The sequence below is a fragment of the Camelus ferus genome, chromosome 16, assembly GCF_009834535.1.
Source record: "Camelus ferus isolate YT-003-E chromosome 16, BCGSAC_Cfer_1.0, whole genome shotgun sequence".
Classification (NCBI taxonomy): Eukaryota; Metazoa; Chordata; class Mammalia; order Artiodactyla; family Camelidae; genus Camelus; species Camelus ferus.
Window position 1 is genome coordinate 36041432 of NC_045711.1, and position 24919 is coordinate 36066350.

A 24919-nucleotide genomic window follows, 5' to 3' on the forward strand; every position below is an offset into this window, starting at 1 on the left:
GGGAAGAGCTCTGGACTTGGAAACCTCTGGAAGCTCGTGGGTGAGTCAGGCAGCCCCTCTCACTCTGAGACGTGGGGATGAAACACACGCCCCCTGTGACCGTGAAGGTTAAAGTGAGATGATGACCATGAACGTGCCCGAGGCAGGGCCTGGCTCACACACGGCGCACTGAAACACACGGCCCCAGTGTCTCGGCCTGTGAATTGGAACTCCTTGATCCAAGGCTCCTGTTGGCCTCCCGACCTGGAAGCGAGCTGCCTGTCGGGGGTCAGGGCAGCCAGGAGGGTCCGCAGCCAGCCCAGGTGGGGGGGTGGGGGATGAGGGTGGGAAAGCTTACATCGCGGTGTAGTTTTTATTTCATACAAGATGTCGGCTGAAGAACCGCTTTTTTGTTTCCTAGGAACTGGAAAATACTGCAACGCCTGGCATTCACCCGTTTGCTCCCTATTGAATGGTTGGTCTTTTATAGTAACTTCCAGAGCTCTTTATGTAGTAGAAAGATAAGTACTTTTTCTGTGGTTTGGGTTGCAAATTTATCCTTACTCTACTTGTTTGTCATCAATCGCCCGTAACTGATGTGACACGGCGGGGGTGGAGACAAGGCCAGGCCAGAAGCGTTCCTGCCCTCAGGGTGCGTCCAACCGGATGGGACTGGAACACGTGTTGAAGTGGCCAGAACAGCAGGCAGGACACAGGAGAGACCAGAGAGAGAGAGAGGAGCACTTGGGGTATTGGACCACAGCAACCCCCTCCTCAGGGAAACCAAATGAGTGGGTGTCAGACGGCCTGATACACCACAGATCTGAACAGAGATCGTGGGACGACGAGAGGCCTTCAGAGTCATGTCAGGCGCAGGCTAAGCACATTAGATATCGTGTCATTTGACCCTCATTTTCCGTTCGTTTCAACAATATTGACAAGTGCCAAGGACAGACGTACCGAGCACTGTCCTGGGTGCTGAGGATAGAACAGCAATCAACTCTGTACCATCAAGGTGAAAGGCAATGCAGGCCATGCCGTCTGCATATTTGCGAATTTACGGCTAGATCTAGGTGTCCGTACGTCTGTATCTGCATGCATATCTGTGTCATGTGGCAACCATGGGTGTCAATAACGACTTGGCAGCCGGCAGAAAAATAAAACCAGGTAAAGTGGGGTGTGAAACAGGAATGCTAAGTGGGGGGTAGGTGGAGGTAATTCACAGCACTGTAAGATGGAATTACCTCTCTGTTACAGCCAAGAAGTGACTTTCCCCAGAGCGCACGTATTAAGTCATTCCCGTGGGCTCGCATTCCCACGTGTAGCTTCACAAGTCCCCTGATCTGAGCGGCACTGTCATTCTCCCCATTCCCCCAGTTTAAAGAAACGGAGGCCCCGTGTAGTTAGCAGGCCGCTCCAATGCAAACCCTGACTGTGCTCCGTTCAGCTGCGTGACCTCTGGCAAGCCGCTCAGCCTCTCGGCACGTCAGTCTACAACAGTGCTTTCCACTAGAAATACGTGAGTCACGTGTGGAAATTTAAATTTTCTTAGACACAGGAGAAAAATACAGAGACAGGTGGAATTCAGTTTCGTTGTTTATTAACTGAGGATATCTAAACTATGACTTCAATCTGTGATTAATATAAAAATTACTGAGATATTTTGGAGTTTGAATCCTAATTCTTCGAAATCCCATACGTAGTTTTCACTTACAGCACATCTCGAGGAGGACGGACCACGATTCCAGTGCTCCCTGGCTACAGGCGGCCGGTAGCTGAGACGGCTCAGGGCAGCAGAATGGGGAGGAGAAAAACCAAGCGGGGACTAGAGTGGAGGGAGAGAGAGGGAGACACTTGCCTTGGCCAAAAAGTTTAAGGGAGCCCCCAAAAGCCCAGTATCAACATAAACAGCTCGATCATCTGATACACAAGATAGATGAGTTGTGCTAAAATATGATTTATCTTGATTACTGAAGAGTGTTTTTTGGCTGGCACTCCCTTCAGTGTTCCCCCCCCAAGGCAAGTTCCTCACTGGCCTCACCCTAGTCCTGGCCCCGGATGATGGTGATGATGACGATGACGACGACGACGACGACGACGATAACCACCTCATGGAGCCATGAGGGAATTAAATGAGCTAATACAGGTAGGGTGGTCCGCGCAGGGGTGGGCACTGGGAGGGGCTCAGGCAGCACCTGGCATCAGGCCGTGTGTGTTGCAGGGTGAAATGACCGACTGGGTTTCAGTCTTACCTCCATGATACCTGCTGGCATTTCCGAGATCAAATGAAAGAAATAGAAACTCCCCAACTAAAGTGAAGTTCTGTTGGGAAGGAGGCTGGGAAAGGTAAATGCTGACTGCGGGAGCCAGCAGCCTTTGGCACAGAGAAACTGTGCCGCTGGGAAGCTTTATCCCCACTTGGCCAGAGGCCCGGTTGCATTGACTGGTCTGGATGCCCAGTGCATCCCTGGCAGTTGTCTCCTCTCTGGTGTCCTGCCACCCTGGCCACATCTTCCCTCTTCACCCCTGGATCGGGCCAGTCCCCTCCTCCTCATTGCTTCTTTGATTCAGTCTGTTCTGTGCAGCTTGTATTCACTCAACAAACGCGTGCTGTGCGCCTATTGCTACAGGCCGCGCACTGGGCTAGAGCTGGGATCCAGAGATAAGTGCCGACGAGGGTCACCGCCGTCAGTGATGTCAGATTTCAGTGGAGACGATAAAGAATTGACCTAAAGGGTGGTGAATGGGGTACTTGAAATGAATGACGGGGTGGGATGAACTATATACGAGGGCGGCTAATCAGACTGGGGGTGGGGTGCGGAAGAGCTCTTAAGGAAGGCTTCCTGGAGGAAGTGACAGCCCAGCGGAGCCCAGAGGATCTGCGTAAGAAGTGGCTAGGTAAGGAGAAGGTGTAGGCACACGAAGTCTCAGGCAGAGGGAGCTTTCTGTACGAAGCCCAGGATATGGTCCATTGGTAGAAGCACCGAAAGACGCAGGTGCCGGGCTTGGAGAGAATCCCTCCAGCTGCCCTGTCTGGCCCTTGCCCATCCGCCTGCCGCCTCGCAAAGAGGTTACCCTGCCGGCTCCGGGAAGCCCCGCTCCAGACGTCCCGCTCCCCGGACTCAGGCTGAGCCCCTCTTCCGACCACACGGAGCTCGTCTTTCCGCCGGCGGAGGCCTACTTAACACATTGCAGTCTGGGCGCTTCTAGCGAATATGTCTTGGGACCTTGTCTTCGGGAAACCTCTCGGGCAGCAGGTCCTTCCACAGGCCCCTTGGCCGCCCTGTATCCTCCTCTCCAGTTCTGCCTGTCTTTTCTCTCCGTTTGTATCAAAGAGGAGCACCCCCTCAAGCCCAGCCGCTTCAGCTCTGGGCGCCCAGGGGCGGTCCCGAGGGGGGAAGTCGGCCCTCGTAGCCACGCCTCCTCGGGCGGGAAAGGGCGGACCATGCAAATTAGAGATGGCGCTTCAGCCCGAGAAGGACGAAGCCGCAAAAATATACACAATTTCTCTATTACAATTTAGGGATAAAAAAGCTGCAGAAGGCTCTAGTGCAGTGATACCCACAGTACAGTCAAGGAGGCACAGGAATTGAGGCCTCGAGTGAGCAGGAGAGGCATCACCGTGAGTTGAACATGGATGCAGGGAGGACGGTAGGGGCGAGGGCAACTCGCTAGGTATCGCTTCTCGGCCTTTTGGCTAAGATCAAGTGTAGTATCTGTTCTTATCAGTTTAATATCTGATACGTCCTCTATCCGAGGACAACATATTAATGGATTTTTGGAGCAGGGAGTTGGAATAGGAGCTTGCTCCGTCCACTCCACGCATCGACCTGGTATTGCAGTACTTCCAGGAACGGTGCACCCCACCCGGGGAAACAACTGAGTGACATAATGGTAGACTGCGACCTGGCTACTGGCTTATCCAGCCTACAGCTTAGTTGTTCTCGGTTGTTCTCGGCTGCTTTTTTTTCCAGCTAACGGCTGTTGTGGGTTTTTTTCGGCGTGCTCGTTTTTCGTCGCCACCTTTTTCTGTGAAGGCGTGCAGGCTCGCAGACACAGTTTTTCCGCAGCTCGGCGGGTCGCTTCGCGGAAGAACGACCCTAGCTGGCAGCCCCCGGGCAGGGCCACGATAGCCCCCCGGGGGTAAGCCCCATGGGGTCTCAGCTTTCTTGGCTGGGAGGCAGGAGAAGAGAAAGCATGGCCTGGGGGAGGGGGACATAAGGCAGGGTAAGAAGGTTTGAGCAAGGTTAGGATTGTTAGGATTGGACAATTGGAATAGGGTTCCGTGGGCCTTGGGCTATATATTACATGGGGCTGTTCTCTAGCAGTCAGATAGCAAAGCTCAGGGGACTGACTAGCTGGAGTGTGAGCGTACATAGAGGGGGCAGTTGCAGATACGCGTGCTACAAGGTTGGTTTGCCCATGACAGCAGGCTCCCAAGGCAAGTCGGTTGCATCTCTAGGAATTAGCTAGTCCTGGGAGGGGCAGTCTCTTCCAGGCCAGCAGGCCCGCAAGATGTCAAGCATTCAACGTATAGAAAAATTTAAAACATGATTCATACACAGTGGGTGATCATCCTATTTGAACTTTTCAATCTAGGGATTTCCTCGGGGTAGAGGGTGGAAAGGAAAAGAGGGTGCTTGTAGAAGTTTTCGACTCGAAAAGAGAGTGGAGGCATACACCTCTCCTCCCATGGCATCCGCCCCACCCCCACCCCTAGACACACACGAGATCAGATTCCAGGGAATGGTATGAATTAGGGTTTATTCATTCAAGAAATAATGTATGGAGTGGCTACCGTGTGCTAAGACCCAGTGACAGGTGCACAGGTATAAAAAAAGACAGGCCCTGCTCTGAGAAAGTTGATAGTCTCCCTTGGAGAAAACAGAGCAATAATTCATTATGAGTGCGCATGTGCACATGACTTTCCTAATCTGAAATTCCTAAAATCCCTTCCGGTCAGTTCAGGAATTGACCACACTCACGGTTCAGCAAAATACACCCTCAGTTGTTGCAAGGCATTAGTTTCTTTGTATCCTGCTTGTTGAGAACATTCACGTCATTTGATGCAGAGATATTAACGTGCTTGATTGTAACTAGAGTGTTTCATAGAAACAGTCCGTATTTCTAAAATCTGAAAAATTCTGAAATCCGAAACCTATCTGTCCCTAAGGATCCAGCATGGGGGTTGGGAGGAAAAAACAAACAAAACAAACAAAACAAAACAAAACAAAACAAAACAAAACCCACAACACCTTAGAGTGCCTGAAGCCAAGGAAGGACAGGCATTCAGGAAGGGCGCTTCAGCATCTAGGGGATGAGAGGTCAGAGGGGATCCCAAAAGGAATGTCCAGGGGACAGTTGGAGAAGGGGGCGGCGGCAGCAGCCATCCTATGATGGACTTGACATGTCGGGACGGAGCCTGAGCAGGAGGAGGAGAGGCAGTGGACACGCAACGTACACGATGACTCCACCAGCACGTATAGCTGGTCCCCCCGGGTCTGGCACGATGGGCACATGAGCAGAGGGCCACTGTGGCAGCAAAGGTGTCCAGAATGGGCCCTCAGTCCTGAACTCAGAGAGGCACTAGGCCTGGCCCTTTCTAGGGTTGGGGCATGGGGGGATTCGGGGCTCCTCTAGCCGCCATCTTTGTTCAGAACCTCCCTCTAACTGGCCAAGCCCATCCTTGCTTCCTCCCTTCCTCGACTTTTTCAAAGCATTAAGCACCCCCCACCCCCCACCCCCATCAACCTCCTGCACTCTTCACTGGGTCTCAGCGACTTCCAGGATGACCCAACTCCATGTTATGACCCAGACTCCAAAAGTCAACTGTTTGCAAAGCACTGATCACTTTGCCTATACAAAATACATGTCTGCACAGGTCAAAAAAGGTGAATGAAACTGGGGGAAAATATTTGCAGATGTATCACAGGCAGGGTTTATCTCAGTATTCTATAATGAAATCTGAGAATGTGATCAGAAGAAACCAAACCACTCAGTAAAACATGGACAAAGATCACACAGTCCACGGGAAAGATAATAAATTACGGTTTTTCACATACAAAAAGATGTGCCACCTACCTATAAAGAAAGAAATGCATATTTAAATGGCACTGAGGTATAATTCATAACCTGTGAGTTTGGCAGCGATTCCCAAATAGCTGGGAAACCATAAAGTGACCACTGAGGAACATGCAACCAAGCAGAGAGGTCTTGTACTGGGGATGCCTGAAGGGCGGTCATCATATCCACCCACACCCTGGGGCTGGGCGAGCTGGTTGATACTGTGGATGGAAACAATCAATAAGCTAATCTATAAGAAGAACAGAGGAGAGTTTTGTTAGAGCCAAACTGAGATCTACAGTCTGGGAGGGGGAGGCAGCCCCTCAAGCTCTGATGAGCTGCTCCAGAGAAGCACGGTGGTGTTCCGCACAGTTTTCTGTCTTGTCCCAGCAAAGAGCATAAACCATGACAGGGATACATTCCTTTGAGGTTTCCAAAAAAGACAGATCAGCATGGGCACAGGGAGCCAGTCTGGCCTTGGCGCCTGGGACGGGAGCCTCATCGTCGCAGAAGTCCTAGCATTGACATCTCGGGAAGGGAGGTCTCTGTCTCTCTCTTCAAAACCGACATTCTTTAGTTCTGGACAATGCACCCTTGTCTTCCGTGGTTAGAGGAAAGCAACGATGTACTTTTGCTAGGCCTCAAGACAGGCTGTTCAAGATAGCACAAAGGTCACACCAAGTCATGTATAAGCCAGAACCACCTCCCCATGTCATCTTCTTTAATCCTTCTCCATCGACTCCGACTCCTGCATTTCACAAGTATATCGGTGCCGGGCACTGATCTAAGTGGTGGAAAACGCAGTCCAAGCGGGAATCTTCCCAGTAGCTGAGGTGGGGGCAGGGTAGGGTCGGAGAGTCGGAGAGTGGGGGAGGCAGGGTTACAGCCAAAGCAAAGCACCTATATAAACATGTCGGGTCTGCCGCAGCTACCTAGAAACTCCAGACCAGGTTGGGGCACCGAGGGGCGCCTCCGGTGAGGGTGGGGAGGGAAGTTGCTCAAAACAGGCCCCGTTAGGTTTTCTTAGGGCCGGGGTTCCCGCGAGGAGATGAAGGTTCAGAGAACTATCTGGCCAAAACGCTGTTTCTCCCCAGTGTTTGCTAGTGGAGGGCTGACTCCTGCTGGGCATGTCCACAGAGGGCCTCAGAGCTAATCTGTCGGGAGGGTGGGTAGGGTTCCGGGAGAACACGTAAAAGAGAAAAGCCAGGCGGGCAGAGAGTCCGGGAGTCAAGAGCCAAGGCAGGGTGAGGCAGGAACCTGACCCCAGATGCCACCTGCCCTTACGGGAGCCGTCGTGCTACAGGCCTGGCGCCAGCAAACCCGTGTGTGTGCCACCAGCAGCCCTTCTCCCCTCCAAGGTCGACTTCCTGTTCTCACGGTTTCCCTCCTGTGGAATCCCATCAGTTAGCGGGGCCTCTGCTCCAGACCAGGGCTTTGTCTTGAGGCAGGGTGATCAGTCCTGCAGGTCAACAGCCTACTAGCTGTGTGACTCTGGACAAGTGTCTCCACCTCTCTGGGCTTGGCGATCACGTCTGTGAAATGAGGATGGTAACAGCGTCAAACCGCTCTAGGGTCTCCAGGATCCAAGTGGGTTCAAACCTATCAAACAAAGAATGCAGCGCAGTGCCTGGCACGTGACTGTCGAGCCTTCAGGGTTCCTTTCCCTCGTTTCCCACAGACTGGACAGAACTGATGAGACATTAGGGCAAGGGCCGACTGTGCTAGTGTCCCAGTCCCTACAGCTCACACTACAGGCTTTGCGGAGAACCGAGGAAAGACTGTCCACCCTCGTGGCGATCCCGCAGTCTCAGTTAAGGAGCTTGGGGAGGAGGGCGGAGCGGAGACAGGTGCACAGTCACGACGGTTCCTGCCCAAGGGCCGGGCCTTGCCAGGCGGTCCACGGCGGACACTGCTCTCCCGGATGCACAGCTACGTCTCCGCGACTCGCTTCGGGACTCGCTTCGGGACTCACTTCGGGAGCCCGCGGGCGGCTCTCGGCCCGCAACTCCTTCCACCAACCGGCTCCCGCCGCCCAACGGCAACCCACTGCCTTCCGCCAGGAGTTGGTGGGGTGCAGCGTGCGCGGGGCCGGACGGCGGTGTGGACACGCCCCTGGGGCGGGGGAGGGCGGGGCATGCAAATAGCGAGTCTTCCTCTGGGGAAGGTTGGGGGGTCCCAGGAGCAAAAAAGGGATGTGAAAATTGACCAGGAGTGCGGGAGACAACTGGAGCTTCACAGGTCTGGAGTTACACAGGATAGTGAGCCAGGAATGTCGACCGAGGGTTAGGGTGCTCACCGTGAGTTGCATGGAGATGCAGGGAGGACGGTGGCGGCGAGGGCAACTCGCTAGGTATCGCTTCTCGGCCTTTTGGCTAAGATCAAGTGTAGTATCTGTTCTTATCAGTTTAATATCTGATACGTCCTCTATCCGAGGACAATATATTAAATGGATTTTTGGAGCAGGGAGTTGGAATAGGAGCTTGCTCCGTCCACTCCACGCATCGACCTGGTATTGCAGTACTTCCAGGAACGGTGCATCCCCGTCTCGGGGACATAATAACGGTAATGCCAAAAGCAGACTTGCCGTAGGAACTCTTCTGGTAGTTCTTCGAGCTTTTCCCTTTGTTTTTTTGTCGTAGTAGCGAGCCGGCTGCAGCAACAAGCTGTTTGTCGAAAGTACCTCACGACGTGGACTCTTGTCTTAAGGTCGGCTTATGAGCAGTTTCTCAGCCGCCTTCCGAGTCTCCCAGTAGAAACGGCGGTATCCACGTAGTTTGATAGCTTTGAAGTGCTTGGGTGTCTTTTCGTGTTCAGTGGCGGGAGAAAGCACTGCTCTGAGCCGGGCCCAGGCGGAGTTTCAGAGACCCGCGTGCGAGGCGGGAGGTTTGCGGCAGTGCCACGGCAGGAGCACAGCTCAGGGCTTGAAGTGCTGGAGGTGAGCACAAAAGACGAGCTTTTTCTCCACGGGCGCTCTACCTGCTCACAGTCACATGTCTGCTGACGCTAATGTGCGAAGCCATCAGGACCAGTCTCTTCTTGCTCCATCCTCGTTTCTCTCTCAGCCTCCCAACCTCCTCCTCCCGAACCTCCTGAAACTCAGTGACCTGTCAAAGCTGCAGTATTTGCTGCCTCTTTTTTTTTTTTTTTTTTTTGGATTGAAGTGTATAGTTGACTTACAATGTTGTGTTAGTTTCAGGTGTACAGCAAAGTGATTCTGTATTATATACATTACATACATTGATTCTTTTCCATTATAGGTTATTTTACAAGATATTGACTATAGTTCCCTGTGTTATATAGATGCTATACAGGAGGCCCTTGTTGTTATTTTAGGTACAGGAGTGTGTGTCTGGTAAGTACTTTTTTTTTTTAGATTCCACATGTAAGTGATATATGATATTTGTCTTTGTCTGACTTACTTCACTTAATATGATAATCTCTAGGTCCATCTATGTTGCTGCAAATGACATTATCTCACTATTTTAAAGCTGAGTGATATTCCGTTGTGTATGTGTATTGTGTATACACACACACACACACACACACACACACACACACACACACACACACCCACACCCACACACACCCACATCTTCTTTATCCATTCATCTGTTGATGGACATTTAGGCTGCTTCTGTGTCTTGGCTATTGCAAATAGTGCTGCTATGAATATTGGGGTGCATGTATCTTTTCGAATTAGAGTTTTCCCCGGATAGGCAGAGGAGCGGAATTGCTGGATCATGTGGTAAGTCTATTTTTAGCTTTTAAAGGAACCTCCTTACTGTTCTCCATAGGAGCTACATCGATTTACATTCCCACCGACAGTGTAGGAGGGTTCCTTCTTCTCCACACCCTCTCAGGCATTTATTTGTAGACTTTTTAATGATGGCCATTCTGGCCAGTGTGAAGTGACAGCCCATTTGTTAAGTGTTTTCTTGACATGCCTGCTTTACTGACTCGACCTCTGCCCCTGAGGTTGACCCTGCCGGCGGAAAATTTAATGAAGATCAGTTTCTGGTAGAAACATCCTACCCAAGTAGGATGCCCATGTCGTTAAGTTGAGCACCGCCTCCAATTTTAGGTGATTGAAATCGGATTCCTTCAGGTAGCCCTCAAACCGGCTCTGCCAGGACCCCTGCCTTCCAGAAGGAATTACAGGTAACTGAGATCATACCTGCAAGGGTCTTCTCTGATAGGGAAGGAAAATTTGTTCTACTTACCTATCTATCTATCTATCTATCTATCTATCTATCTATCTATCTATCTATCTGTGTACCTTGGCGGCGGGGGGGTGGGGGTGGGGGTGGGGGGGATGGGGGGTGGTTGGGGACGGGCCGGGGGCGAGGCTGGTTGAAATCGTCCAGGTGTCCCAGCACCACTGGGCAGCAACGGCCCCAGAATCTCTCGGGTGGGGCCGGAGGCTCGGCGTACTTCTCAACTCTCCAAGTGTTTCTGCTGCACCTGTGGCGCCCAGCAGCACTGCTTAGAGCGTCCAGTGAAAACGCCGGCCGCAGGCCCCCTTGTTCTGCCATACTGACTTTTCCGTGACAGTGAAAGTGTTTGCTGTGCTCCTGCCAATCCAGTCATGAATCGGTGTCGGACAGTCCCAGGCTGGCTTTGCGTTTAGCACACAGTAGACACTCAGTGAAGAGTGGATGGACAAGGAACTACTGAATTCCCAGTTGTGTCACAGACATGCGGCCACCCAGTCTAGTGGGGAGGCCCACGGACCCACACTGGAATATGTTGAGGGCAAGTCCCATAGCTTCCACGTTGTGTGGCCCTCCCCACCCACCCCAGGTTTGTTTTGCGAGTCGGGACTGATGACACCCCCCCCCCCAACACACACAGACCCACCTGCACCAAGGGGGTGTGAAAAGCTTTATAACTCACGAAATGAGGCTTTCCAGCGACGGCAGGGTGGCTCCCCCAGCAAGTTTGAAAATGGCCTGAGAGGGAGGGAAGGAGGCCAGGTTGGCGGTGAGCAGAGGGGCCAGGGTGAGGCTTTTCCCATCAGCTGGCTCAGACATAGCAAGGCGTGAGGAAGAAGGAGTGGCGAGGCTTAAAAGCTGTCAACAGCCCAGCCTCAAAACAGGGTCAGACTCTCCACCACACCCTGCAAGCTGCTTTCCCCTCTAGGAGATGTGGGTGGAAAGCCTCCTTCGACGGGCGCCGAACAGAGGGTCTCGGGACCTTCTGTGAGCCTGCCTTCCACGGTGGACATTCCACAAACGCCCATCGGGTCAGAGTCTGTCGGCCCACCAACAGAGTCTCGGCTTCTGCACACAAAGGTTTCCTGGGCCGAACTGCCTCGGTCTGATCTAAGGAGGGCTCCGGCCAGAGCTGAGGTAGGGGTGGGGTGGGGGGTTGGGGGGTGGGTTGCGGGTTCTCCGAGAGAAGCTGAACAAGCTGGCCGAGTCTGAGATATGGATGAGCCTGTGAGGGGATGGACTTGAGGGTTGGGGGACGATTATAGTGGGAAAGAGCCCACCAGAAGCAAGTGTTCCCTGGAGCAGTTTTGAGGCCCTCCAGTGGCTGGGCAGGTCAGCGGTGTGCAGACCAGTCCCCTCCATTCCCCCAGATCCCCCCCTTGCTTAGCCCTCTGTATTTTTGTCCATGCTCTTGCCTCAGGCTCCAAGGCCCAGGTTCCCCGCTTGTATCAACATGCTTCCCCTCTCCCCCAAGTCCTGACTTGTCCTATAAGCCCTCCCGAAGGTCAGGAAGGCCCTCCTGGTTTAGCCGCCTTCGTGTTCCGTCCCACCTTCTCATGTATTGGGTATGTACCGCCCGCTCTCGGCGGGGACCCAGAGCCAAGTGGGAGAGGCCTGGCGCCTCAAGGGAGTCACCGCCTGTGGGAGGCACGCCCATGTGTTCATCCTCATCAAACCTGGTGTCCTGGTGACTTGGCCCTGGCTGGACGCTCCCCGGGGACAGGAGCGTGTCTGTTCCATCTCTACTCCCGGGACTAAGCACAGGCCCTGGCGGCTTGAGTCATAGGTGATCGATGACCATTGGTTAAGCTGGAACAGGTAGTGAAGTCAGGAGGCCGAGAGTCTGCTGCGATTGGACCCCGGACCCCAGCTGGGACGCTGGCAGCTGTGTCCTCCCGGGCAAACACATTTCCCCAGGGTAAAGGCAGGAGCTTTTTCACCCGGTCTCCTGGTCGGGCAGAGAGTCTGTCCACTGTGTAGTGCCCGTCACTTCCGGAACCCGCATCCGTTCTCAGGAGAAGGCTCATCCCTATAGGTGACCCCCCACTTGACCGAGGTCGCCTAGGGGGCAGCAGTCTGATCACTGTGACCTCTCAGTGCTGGGCTCCGTCTGATAGGTGCACCAACCATCGTCTGCATGCGTGGGTGAGTCCCTGGCGTCAGAATCAAAGGTGGTTAGGTCAGTGTGTTCTGCTTCTTCTCAAAGAAAACTTCAGGATTATGACCCAGAAATGTGCATGTGACGCTGGTGAGGAGTAAAGGTGGCTTCTCGAATTTGCGAAGGAAACATTCACGCATGTACTCTGTGCTCCAGAGTAAGCACCACACGACTCAAAGGTTCAGATGGATGTTGAGAAGAAGAAAAAGAAGACCTTGAGGAAGATTTAGGAAATTACCTTATAAGTCCTTTCTAAAGTTGACTCAGAATCTGAAAGACAGTTTTAAATCGATCACCCTGACCATTTTTATAAAGAGGACTTTGAATGGAACCTTAAGCAAATGGAGTCAACACCTTAAGCAAAGCCAAAAGACAGATATCCAACAGGAGAACATAGTCACCGCCTACATTACAGACGAAGGGCCAGCCCCCTTCATGTGGAGATGGCAGATACAGGCCCTTAGGACCAAGGCCAACCAAAAACCCTGTAAGAAAAGGGCCGCCGTCTCCGCCCGAATGAGAGAGTTCGTTCACAGAGAGAACAGAAACGCGGCTCTGAAGCACAGGAGAGGACGCTCAGAGGACTAGAAAACTGCAAATCCACCCTACGCTGCGGTACCATTTTCACTTCTGGGATCAGCCCCTCGTCCCCCTGCCCCTACCATTACACAAAAAAAGCATTCCCAACTTTGATGCCACGCGGGGCTGCTGGCGAGGCTGCGGAAAGAGGCGCTGCCCGAGAACACCTGCCCTACTCTTCCAGTCACCGCCCCTGATCTCTCGAAATTCCAGGCTTCTTGCACTGAGGGTGACCGAGACCGCGACGGCCGCGCACCACCGTGAGAGCGCAGTGGCACCCGGCGGGCCTCCGCAGAGCGCGGTGCCGGGGGACCCGGGGCGAATCGCAGGCCCTTGGGGCACGTCGATTCGAGCGAACTCCGCGGGCGTAAATCGCGCTGAGGAAACGGAGATGCCAAGTTTTTGATTTGCGACGGGCGATGCTCCATTCCAGGGACTATATTCCAGGACATCCTTTCTCAGTACATTCTCCACATTCTCCTCCTCCTCCTCATGGGGGGGGGGGGGGGGGGGGGGGCGGGGCGGGGGAGGTAATTAAGTTTACTCATTTGTTTTAGTTTTAGAGGAGGTGCTGGGGATTGAACCCAGGACCTTGTGTATGCTAAGCATGCGCTCTACCGCTTGAACTATATCCTCCCCCCAGGACATCCCTTCTCAGGACGAAACCACCCGGGGACCCGAACCGTCGGGCAGTAACGGGCAGAAGAACACGGACGCAAGCAGAGCAGAGAGGTCCTGGGCAAGGAGAGGCGAAGGGGTGTGGTGGTGGCTGAAGAGCCGTCCTAATCGTGACGTGTCGGGCACTGGCTGAGCGTGTAGGAGGCACGCTCCTTGAACGGTTGTTGAATGTGCAATACGTGCGGGGGAAAGAACGGTGGGCAAAATCAAGTTCTTGATTTCTGGGGTTCCAACGGTGAGAGCTGCTACCGTGTCAGCGCTTCCTTCGCAGTCCGGGGCGGCCGCCCCTCCTCTCCGGTCTTCGGCTGCAAGTGCTTCCAGGGCGGGGAGGCGGGCTCCGGATGGGGTCCTGGCTCCCGATGGGGTCCTGGCTCCCGGCTCCCGGAGGCGGTCCGGAGGGTGGAGTCAGGCGGCTGTAGCCGCAACTCCTCGGAAGGCAGAAGGCGGGGCATGCAGATTAGACAGTGGCTGTTGGGCGCGGGAACGACGGAACAATAAGGGATATAGGGTTTCTCGTTAAAAATGTAGAGAACAAAAACAAAATCTGCTCAAGAGTCTAGTGGCAGCGGTGTGGACGACGCAAAAGGAATGAGACAGTGTGGGTTAGAATGCTCACCGTGACTTAAATGTGGGTGCAGGGGGGACGGTAGCGGCGAGGGCCAACCGATCGGTATCGCTTCTCGGCCTTTTGGCTAAGATCAAGTGTAGTATCTGTTCTTATCAGTTTAATATCTGATACGTCCTCTATCCGAGGACAATATATTAAATGGATTTTTGGAGCAGGGAGTTGGAATAGGAGCTTGCTCCGTCCACTCCACGCATCGACCTGGTATTGCAGTACTTCCAGGAACGGTGCACCCCTCCGGGGGAGCAATTGTCGTCCGAATGATAGTTTGAGCTTTTTTTCCTACTTGCTTTCTCACGGTTTTATGCGGCTGTTTCGGCTTTTCAGGAGGGAATGGTGGCAGAAAGGAGTGAAGTCCGTACGGAGTATACAGCCCGTCAGGCCTTTTTTTTTTCTCCCCCAGCCGGCTGTAGTAAGTAGCCTGACTTCAGTGATAGTCCTCGGGTCCCTGCGATGACCGAGTGTGAGTCGAGAAAGGGGAAAACTCCTTAGGGAGAAGTGCCTGCTGTCTTCTTTCCCCCATTGGCCTTGGTGTGTGTGTGTGGTGTCTGTTTTAGAGGGTGTTTGGTTTTTTGTTTTTCCCGCTGCTGTATTCTCTTTCCGTGCCTCTCTGACTTAAGCTTCGGGGGTTCATAGCGGGAACGTGATTTGTTCCTTTAACAGAAGGAACAAAGCCTTTTGTTAGTTGAGGGAGGGAGGCTCCTCACGGAGAACCGCGGAAGTGACACGGCACCCTCCCTACGCGGGGGGGAGGGGGGAGAAGAGAGATCCACGGAATCTCCTAGCTAGCCTGGCCACGACCTTCCACTCAGTCTGGGCGCGGAGGACGTGGTTCGCCACGCAGGTCCGCACGGGGCTTGCGCTCGGGAACAATGTGTAAAAAACTAAGCAGGAGCTGTGGACAGCAGGCTTTCTGGACACAAACAGTGGGATGCCCCCCTCCCCCCACCCCCCCGTCTCGGAGGGAGGGTGTGTCTTTTTGCAGTAGTTCATTTGCTGACAAGTGGTGGTCTTTCAACCACCGCTAAAGTTATTCTCCCATTTTCAGCCGATAATGATTAGCTGTCCTCCAATTTCAACTGAATTCTGACAAGTATCTACCTGGAATAAGCATCAGATCCTGCAAGTTACAGGTTCTGAAGGCATCTCAGAATATTGCCCCCTTCATATGCCAATCAGAAGTTCAGGTTGTTACCCGTGCTTCTGACCCACTGACTGTTGTGGATATAGAATTTTGCCTGCCATACTAGTAAACAAATAATGTTGCCTGCCATCCCAGTTCTCTGTCAAGAATCAAACCACTGGCCACTGCATTGGCCCACTGAGGGTGCAGGGCCCACTTTTAGGATGGAGAAAAACAAATGTTTTCTGTGCTTCGGATACTGACCCCTAGGTAGTTCAATGCATATCTCGGGAATAATTTCAGTGAAACGTGATCCTTGCATCTTCCCATACAAAAGCACTATAATCATTAACCTGAGATGTCTCTTCTTTGTGATTAGCAGTAATCTGTTGATGTTTGACTAAATGTGGGGGGTTTTTTTCGCTTTGTTTTCCAGCAAAAACCTATCTTGGCTCTTCTCTTACCTCCTTGCAGCAGTTCTTCAGGGTTTGTCTCCCGGATTACACTCCTAAATAAGATCCCAGAATAAAACTTAACTTGCAACTTTTAGGTTGTGTATCTTTCTTTACAGTTTTGGCGACCTTGAAGAGGCCCAGAGCAGACCTCTCCTTTGCCTGAACTCAAGAAGGATCTGAAGCCTTAGAGCCAGCATAGGCCCCCTTTGCCTGCCTTCCTCCTTGAAGAAGAGTCCCGATAAATTTGGGTGAGTCTCTCCTCGGTCATGGATCTCCTGTTACTGGCTGTTGGTCCTAAGTTTATTTAGTGGTGAATAAACTGTGAGAAGTTTTTCTTTGAACTTAGTTTCAAGAGGAGGTACCTGGGTTACCCTAGTTGAAAAACACTACAACGATTTTGCTGAAAGACACTGAGGTTACCCCAGTTGAGACACTGGGAAGATTTTATGCATGTACATAATTTACACTTACAAGCAAACACTTAATTGGGAATTAAGTGAAACCTTGCCCTAAAAAATGGCCAAATTCGGGTTCTTTTGATATTACAAAATTAACTTTTCACATCTGTGGCTAGAGAAAGCCAGCTTGATGGCTTCAGAATTCAGACCTTAAGGGAACAAAAGCCCTTCTAGGAGACATTTCCATTACTTTTAAGTCCTGTGTCTATCTGTATATTTAACACCTTGGCCTTTACTTTCTTAGACTATTTTGGGCAATAAACTTTCTGGACTTTGTGGAGGCTAACATCCTTTGGCACTCTCGTGTGGGGATGCCTCGTGTCTTACTGGTTTGAGTATTAAGATAGTATTTCTCAATGGTTAGATGAAGGATCTTTTAAATTGGAGATACTTCTCAACTGGTAGATTCCGAGAGCTCTCATTATAAAATAGCTGATTTATTGGTACCTATGGAAAGACCAAGTTAGAAGGTGGATTTAAAAAATACGACTAACCCGAGGAACAGCCTGTTTAAAAAAAAATTGGGGGACGACTTCTCTGTAGTCTAGACTTCTACTCAATTGTATTACAGATACAAATAAAAACATTACATTAATCCTGTTAATTAAGCTGATTAAAAGGGAAATAACATGAGGGAGAAAGACAAGTGACTTCTCTCCTGGATCAGAAGACCCTAGGGCCAACTGGCACCAGCAGAGTAACAATAGGGAAGCCACATATTTAACCCAGACCACAATGACACGCAGGAAATTTTCCATTCTCTTCTGCAGTCTGAAGACAAACAGCCCAAGAAAACCTCCATTCTATACTACACACAGGGATACGATGATTTCAGAGCAGCAGGTTTCACGTTCCCTGCAGAACTACTGCAAAAAGACACACCCTCCCTCCGAGACGGGGGGGTGGGGGGAGGGGGGCATCCCACTGTTTGTGTCCAGAAAGCCTGCTGTCCACAGCTCCTGCTTAGTTTTTTACACATTGTTCCCGAGCGCAAGCCCCGTGCGGACCTGCGTGGCGAACCACGTCCTCCGCGCCCAGACTGAGTGGAAGGTCGTGGCCAGGCTAGCTAGGAGATTCCGTGGATCTCTCTTCTCCCCCCTCCCCCCCGCGTAGGGAGGGTGCCGTGTCACTTCCGCGGTTCTCCGTGAGGAGCCTCCCTCCCTCAACTAACAAAAGGCTTTGTTCCTTCTGTTAAAGGAACAAATCACGTTCCCGCTATGAACCCCCGAAGCTTAAGTCAGAGAGGCACGGAAAGAGAATACAGCAGCGGGAAAAACAAAAAACCAAACACCCTCTAAAACAGACACCACACACACACACCAAGGCCAATGGGGGAAAGAAGACAGCAGGCACTTCTCCCTAAGGAGTTTTCCCCTTTCTCGACTCACACTCGGTCATCGCAGGGACCCGAGGACTATCACTGAAGTCAGGCTACTTACTACAGCCGGCTGGGGGAGAAAAAAAAAAGGCCTGACGGGCTGTATACTCCGTACGGACTTCACTCCTTTCTGCCACCATTCCCTCCTGAAAAGCCGAAACAGCCGCATAAAACCGTGAGAAAGCAAGTAGGAAAAAAAGCTCAAACTATCATTCGGACGACAATTGCTCCCCCGGAGGGGTGCACCGTTCCTGGAAGTACTGCAATACCAGGTCGATGCGTGGAGTGGACGGAGCAAGCTCCTATTCCAACTCCCTGCTCCAAAAATCCATTTAATATATTGTCCTCGGATAGAGGACGTATCAGATATTAAACTGATAAGAACAGATACTACACTTGATCTTAGCCAAAAGGCCGAGAAGCGATACCGATCGGTTGGCCCTCGCCGCTACCGTCCCCCCTGCACCCACATTTAAGTCACGGTGAGCATTCTAACCCACACTGTCTCATTCCTTTTGCGTCGTCCACACCGCTGCCACTAGACTCTTGAGCAGATTTTGTTTTTGTTCTCTACATTTTTAACGAGAAACCCTATATCCCTTATTGTTCCGTCGTTCCCGCGCCCAACAGCCACTGTCTAATCTGCATGCCCCGCCTTCTGCCTTCCGAGGAGTTGCGGCTACAGCCGCCTGACTCCACCCTCCGGACCGCCTCCGGGAGCCGGGAGCCAGGACCCCATCGGGAGCCAGGACCCCATCCGGAGCCCGCCTCCCCGCCCTGGAAGCACTTGCAGCCGAAGACCGGAGAGGAGGGGCGGCCGCCCCGGACTGCGAAGGAAGCGCTGACACGGTAGCAGCTCTCACCGTTGGAACCCCAGAAATCAAGAACTTGATTTTGCCCACCGTTCTTTCCCCCGCACGTATTGCACATTCAACAACCGTTCAAGGAGCGTGCCTCCTACACGCTCAGCCAGTGCCCGACACGTCACGATTAGGACGGCTCTTCAGCCACCACCACACCCCTTCGCCTCTCCTTGCCCAGGACCTCTCTGCTCTGCTTGCGTCCGTGTTCTTCTGCCCGTTACTGCCCGACGGTTCGGGTCCCCGGGTGGTTTCGTCCTGAGAAGGGATGTCCTGGGGGGAGGATATAGTTCAAGCGGTAGAGCGCATGCTTAGCATACACAAGGTCCTGGGTTCAATCCCCAGCACCTCCTCTAAAACTAAAACAAATGAGTAAACTTAATTACCTCCCCCGCCCCGCTCCGCCCCCCCCCCCCCCCCCATGAGGAGGAGGAGGAGAATGTGGAGAATGTACTGAGAAAGGATGTCCTGGAATATAGTCCCTGGAATGGAGCATCGCCCGTCGCAAATCAAAAACTTGGCATCTCCGTTTCCTCAGCGCGATTTACGCCCGCGGAGTTCGCTCGAATCGACGTGCCCCAAGGGCCTGCGATTCGCCCCGGGTCCCCCGGCACCGCGCTCTGCGGAGGCCCGCCGGGTGCCACTGCGCTCTCACGGTGGTGCGCGGCCGTCGCGGTCTCGGTCACCCTCAGTGCAAGAAGCCTGGAATTTCGAGAGATCAGGGGCGGTGACTGGAAGAGTAGGGCAGGTGTTCTCGGGCAGCGCCTCTTTCCGCAGCCTCGCCAGCAGCCCCGCGTGGCATCAAAGTTGGGAATGCTTTTTTTGTGTAATGGTAGGGGCAGGGGGACGAGGGGCTGATCCCAGAAGTGAAAATGGTACCGCAGCGTAGGGTGGATTTGCAGTTTTCTAGTCCTCTGAGCGTCCTCTCCTGTGCTTCAGAGCCGCGTTTCTGTTCTCTCTGTGAACGAACTCTCTCATTCGGGCGGAGACGGCGGCCCTTTTCTTACAGGGTTTTTGGTTGGCCTTGGTCCTAAGGGCCTGTATCTGCCATCTCCACATGAAGGGGGCTGGCCCTTCGTCTGTAATGTAGGCGGTGACTATGTTCTCCTGTTGGATATCTGTCTTTTGGCTTTGCTTAAGGTGTTGACTCCATTTGCTTAAGGTTCCATTCAAAGTCCTCTTTATAAAAATGGTCAGGGTGATCGATTTAAAACTGTCTTTCAGATTCTGAGTCAACTTTAGAAAGGACTTATAAGGTAATTTCCTAAATCTTCCTCAAGGTCTTCTTTTTCTTCTTCTCAACATCCATCTGAACCTTTGAGTCGTGTGGTGCTTACTCTGGAGCACAGAGTACATGCGTGAATGTTTCCTTCGCAAATTCGAGAAGCCACCTTTACTCCTCACCAGCGTCACATGCACATTTCTGGGTCATAATCCTGAAGTTTTCTTTGAGAAGAAGCAGAACACACTGACCTAACCACCTTTGATTCTGACGCCAGGGACTCACCCACGCATGCAGACGATGGTTGGTGCACCTATCAGACGGAGCCCAGCACTGAGAGGTCACAGTGATCAGACTGCTGCCCCCTAGGCGACCTCGGTCAAGTGGGGGGTCACCTATAGGGATGAGCCTTCTCCTGAGAACGGATGCGGGTTCCGGAAGTGACGGGCACTACACAGTGGACAGACTCTCTGCCCGACCAGGAGACCGGGTGAAAAAGCTCCTGCCTTTACCCTGGGGAAATGTGTTTGCCCGGGAGGACACAGCTGCCAGCGTCCCAGCTGGGGTCCGGGGTCCAATCGCAGCAGACTCTCGGCCTCCTGACTTCACTACCTGTTCCAGCTTAACCAATGGTCATCGATCACCTATGACTCAAGCCGCCAGGGCCTGTGCTTAGTCCCGGGAGTAGAGATGGAACAGACACGCTCCTGTCCCCGGGGAGCGTCCAGCCAGGGCCAAGTCACCAGGACACCAGGTTTGATGAGGATGAACACATGGGCGTGCCTCCCACAGGCGGTGACTCCCTTGAGGCGCCAGGCCTCTCCCACTTGGCTCTGGGTCCCCGCCGAGAGCGGGCGGTACATACCCAATACATGAGAAGGTGGGACGGAACACGAAGGCGGCTAAACCAGGAGGGCCTTCCTGACCTTCGGGAGGGCTTATAGGACAAGTCAGGACTTGGGGGAGAGGGGAAGCATGTTGATACAAGCGGGGAACCTGGGCCTTGGAGCCTGAGGCAAGAGCATGGACAAAAATACAGAGGGCTAAGCAAGGGGGGGATCTGGGGGAATGGAGGGGACTGGTCTGCACACCGCTGACCTGCCCAGCCACTGGAGGGCCTCAAAACTGCTCCAGGGAACACTTGCTTCTGGTGGGCTCTTTCCCACTATAATCGTCCCCCAACCCTCAAGTCCATCCCCTCACAGGCTCATCCATATCTCAGACTCGGCCAGCTTGTTCAGCTTCTCTCGGAGAACCCGCAACCCACCCCCCAACCCCCCACCCCACCCCTACCTCAGCTCTGGCCGGAGCCCTCCTTAGATCAGACCGAGGCAGTTCGGCCCAGGAAACCTTTGTGTGCAGAAGCCGAGACTCTGTTGGTGGGCCGACAGACTCTGACCCGATGGGCGTTTGTGGAATGTCCACCGTGGAAGGCAGGCTCACAGAAGGTCCCGAGACCCTCTGTTCGGCGCCCGTCGAAGGAGGCTTTCCACCCACATCTCCTAGAGGGGAAAGCAGCTTGCAGGGTGTGGTGGAGAGTCTGACCCTGTTTTGAGGCTGGGCTGTTGACAGCTTTTAAGCCTCGCCACTCCTTCTTCCTCACGCCTTGCTATGTCTGAGCCAGCTGATGGGAAAAGCCTCACCCTGGCCCCTCTGCTCACCGCCAACCTGGCCTCCTTCCCTCCCTCTCAGGCCATTTTCAAACTTGCTGGGGGAGCCACCCTGCCGTCGCTGGAAAGCCTCATTTCGTGAGTTATAAAGCTTTTCACACCCCCTTGGTGCAGGTGGGTCTGTGTGTGTTGGGGGGGGGGGGTGTCATCAGTCCCGACTCGCAAAACAAACCTGGGGTGGGTGGGGAGGGCCACACAACGTGGAAGCTATGGGACTTGCCCTCAACATATTCCAGTGTGGGTCCGTGGGCCTCCCCACTAGACTGGGTGGCCGCATGTCTGTGACACAACTGGGAATTCAGTAGTTCCTTGTCCATCCACTCTTCACTGAGTGTCTACTGTGTGCTAAACGCAAAGCCAGCCTGGGACTGTCCGACACCGATTCATGACTGGATTGGCAGGAGCACAGCAAACACTTTCACTGTCACGGAAAAGTCAGTATGGCAGAACAAGGGGGCCTGCGGCCGGCGTTTTCACTGGACGCTCTAAGCAGTGCTGCTGGGCGCCACAGGTGCAGCAGAAACACTTGGAGAGTTGAGAAGTACGCCGAGCCTCCGGCCCCACCCGAGAGATTCTGGGGCCGTTGCTGCCCAGTGGTGCTGGGACACCTGGACGATTTCAACCAGCCTCGCCCCCGGCCCGTCCCCAACCACCCCCCATCCCCCCCACCCCCACCCCCACCCCCCCGCCGCCAAGGTACACAGATAGATAGATAGATAGATAGATAGATAGATAGATAGATAGATAGATAGATAGGTAAGTAGAACAAATTTTCCTTCCCTATCAGAGAAGACCCTTGCAGGTATGATCTCAGTTACCTGTAATTCCTTCTGGAAGGCAGGGGTCCTGGCAGAGCCGGTTTGAGGGCTACCTGAAGGAATCCGATTTCAATCACCTAAAATTGGAGGCGGTGCTCAACTTAACGACATGGGCATCCTACTTGGGTAGGATGTTTCTACCAGAAACTGATCTTCATTAAATTTTCCGCCGGCAGGGTCAACCTCAGGGGCAGAGGTCGAGTCAGTAAAGCAGGCATGTCAAGAAAACACTTAACAAATGGGCTGTCACTTCACACTGGCCAGAATGGCCATCATTAAAAAGTCTACAAATAAATGCCTGAGAGGGTGTGGAGAAGAAGGAACCCTCCTACACTGTCGGTGGGAATGTAAATCGATGTAGCTCCTATGGAGAACAGTAAGGAGGTTCCTTTAAAAGCTAAAAATAGACTTACCACATGATCCAGCAATTCCGCTCCTCTGCCTATCCGGGGAAAACTCTAATTCGAAAAGATACATGCACCCCAATATTCATAGCAGCACTATTTGCAATAGCCAAGACACAGAAGCAGCCTAAATGTCCATCAACAGATGAATGGATAAAGAAGATGTGGGTGTGTGTGGGTGTGGGTGTGTGTGTGTGTGTGTGTGTGTGTGTGTGTGTGTGTGTGTGTGTGTATACACAATACACATACACAACGGAATATCACTCAGCTTTAAAATAGTGAGATAATGTCATTTGCAGCAACATAGATGGACCTAGAGATTATCATATTAAGTGAAGTAAGTCAGACAAAGACAAATATCATATATCACTTACATGTGGAATCTAAAAAAAAAAAGTACTTACCAGACACACACTCCTGTACCTAAAATAACAACAAGGGCCTCCTGTATAGCATCTATATAACACAGGGAACTATAGTCAATATCTTGTAAAATAACCTATAATGGAAAAGAATCAATGTATGTAATGTATATAATACAGAATCACTTTGCTGTACACCTGAAACTAACACAACATTGTAAGTCAACTATACACTTCAATCCAAAAAAAAAAAAAAAAAAAAGAGGCAGCAAATACTGCAGCTTTGACAGGTCACTGAGTTTCAGGAGGTTCGGGAGGAGGAGGTTGGGAGGCTGAGAGAGAAACGAGGATGGAGCAAGAAGAGACTGGTCCTGATGGCTTCGCACATTAGCGTCAGCAGACATGTGACTGTGAGCAGGTAGAGCGCCCGTGGAGAAAAAGCTCGTCTTTTGTGCTCACCTCCAGCACTTCAAGCCCTGAGCTGTGCTCCTGCCGTGGCACTGCCGCAAACCTCCCGCCTCGCACGCGGGTCTCTGAAACTCCGCCTGGGCCCGGCTCAGAGCAGTGCTTTCTCCCGCCACTGAACACGAAAAGACACCCAAGCACTTCAAAGCTATCAAACTACGTGGATACCGCCGTTTCTACTGGGAGACTCGGAAGGCGGCTGAGAAACTGCTCATAAGCCGACCTTAAGACAAGAGTCCACGTCGTGAGGTACTTTCGACAAACAGCTTGTTGCTGCAGCCGGCTCGCTACTACGACAAAAAAACAAAGGGAAAAGCTCGAAGAACTACCAGAAGAGTTCCTACGGCAAGTCTGCTTTTGGCATTACCGTTATTATGTCCCCGAGACGGGGATGCACCGTTCCTGGAAGTACTGCAATACCAGGTCGATGCGTGGAGTGGACGGAGCAAGCTCCTATTCCAACTCCCTGCTCCAAAAATCCATTTAATATATTGTCCTCGGATAGAGGACGTATCAGATATTAAACTGATAAGAACAGATACTACACTTGATCTTAGCCAAAAGGCCGAGAAGCGATACCTAGCGAGTTGCCCTCGCCGCCACCGTCCTCCCTGCATCTCCATGCAACTCACGGTGAGCACCCTAACCCTCGGTCGACATTCCTGGCTCACTATCCTGTGTAACTCCAGACCTGTGAAGCTCCAGTTGTCTCCCGCACTCCTGGTCAATTTTCACATCCCTTTTTTGCTCCTGGGACCCCCCAACCTTCCCCAGAGGAAGACTCGCTATTTGCATGCCCCGCCCTCCCCCGCCCCAGGGGCGTGTCCACACCGCCGTCCGGCCCCGCGCACGCTGCACCCCACCAACTCCTGGCGGAAGGCAGTGGGTTGCCGTTGGGCGGCGGGAGCCGGTTGGTGGAAGGAGTTGCGGGCCGAGAGCCGCCCGCGGGCTCCCGAAGTGAGTCCCGAAGCGAGTCCCGAAGCGAGTCGCGGAGACGTAGCTGTGCATCCGGGAGAGCAGTGTCCGCCGTGGACCGCCTGGCAAGGCCCGGCCCTTGGGCAGGAACCGTCGTGACTGTGCACCTGTCTCCGCTCCGCCCTCCTCCCCAAGCTCCTTAACTGAGACTGCGGGATCGCCACGAGGGTGGACAGTCTTTCCTCGGTTCTCCGCAAAGCCTGTAGTGTGAGCTGTAGGGACTGGGACACTAGCACAGTCGGCCCTTGCCCTAATGTCTCATCAGTTCTGTCCAGTCTGTGGGAAACGAGGGAAAGGAACCCTGAAGGCTCGACAGTCACGTGCCAGGCACTGCGCTGCATTCTTTGTTTGATAGGTTTGAACCCACTTGGATCCTGGAGACCCTAGAGCGGTTTGACGCTGTTACCATCCTCATTTCACAGACGTGATCGCCAAG

At 52.8% G+C, this 24919-nt stretch overlaps 5 non-coding genes across 5 annotated transcripts; 3 read left to right on the forward strand and 2 right to left on the reverse strand.

The window, feature by feature from the left end:
- The first annotated feature begins 3656 nt into the window (after window positions 1-3656).
- On the forward strand, window positions 3657-3846 carry LOC116656923. The gene has a single exon (XR_004311928.1). It is a non-coding gene; the product is annotated as a U2 spliceosomal RNA (small nuclear RNA).
- A 4548-nt stretch (window positions 3847-8394) lies between these two features.
- On the forward strand, window positions 8395-8585 carry LOC116656921. The gene has a single exon (XR_004311926.1). It is a non-coding gene; the product is annotated as a U2 spliceosomal RNA (small nuclear RNA).
- Window positions 8586-14340: 5755 nt separating this feature from the next.
- Window positions 14341-14531, forward strand: LOC116656918. Its single transcript, XR_004311923.1, has one exon. It is a non-coding gene; the product is annotated as a U2 spliceosomal RNA (small nuclear RNA).
- Window positions 14532-17942: 3411 nt separating this feature from the next.
- LOC116656919 lies at window positions 17943-18133 on the reverse strand. Its single transcript, XR_004311924.1, has one exon. It is a non-coding gene; the product is annotated as a U2 spliceosomal RNA (small nuclear RNA).
- Window positions 18134-23894: 5761 nt separating this feature from the next.
- Window positions 23895-24085, reverse strand: LOC116656922. The gene has a single exon (XR_004311927.1). It is a non-coding gene; the product is annotated as a U2 spliceosomal RNA (small nuclear RNA).
- Window positions 24086-24919: the final 834 nt, after the last annotated feature.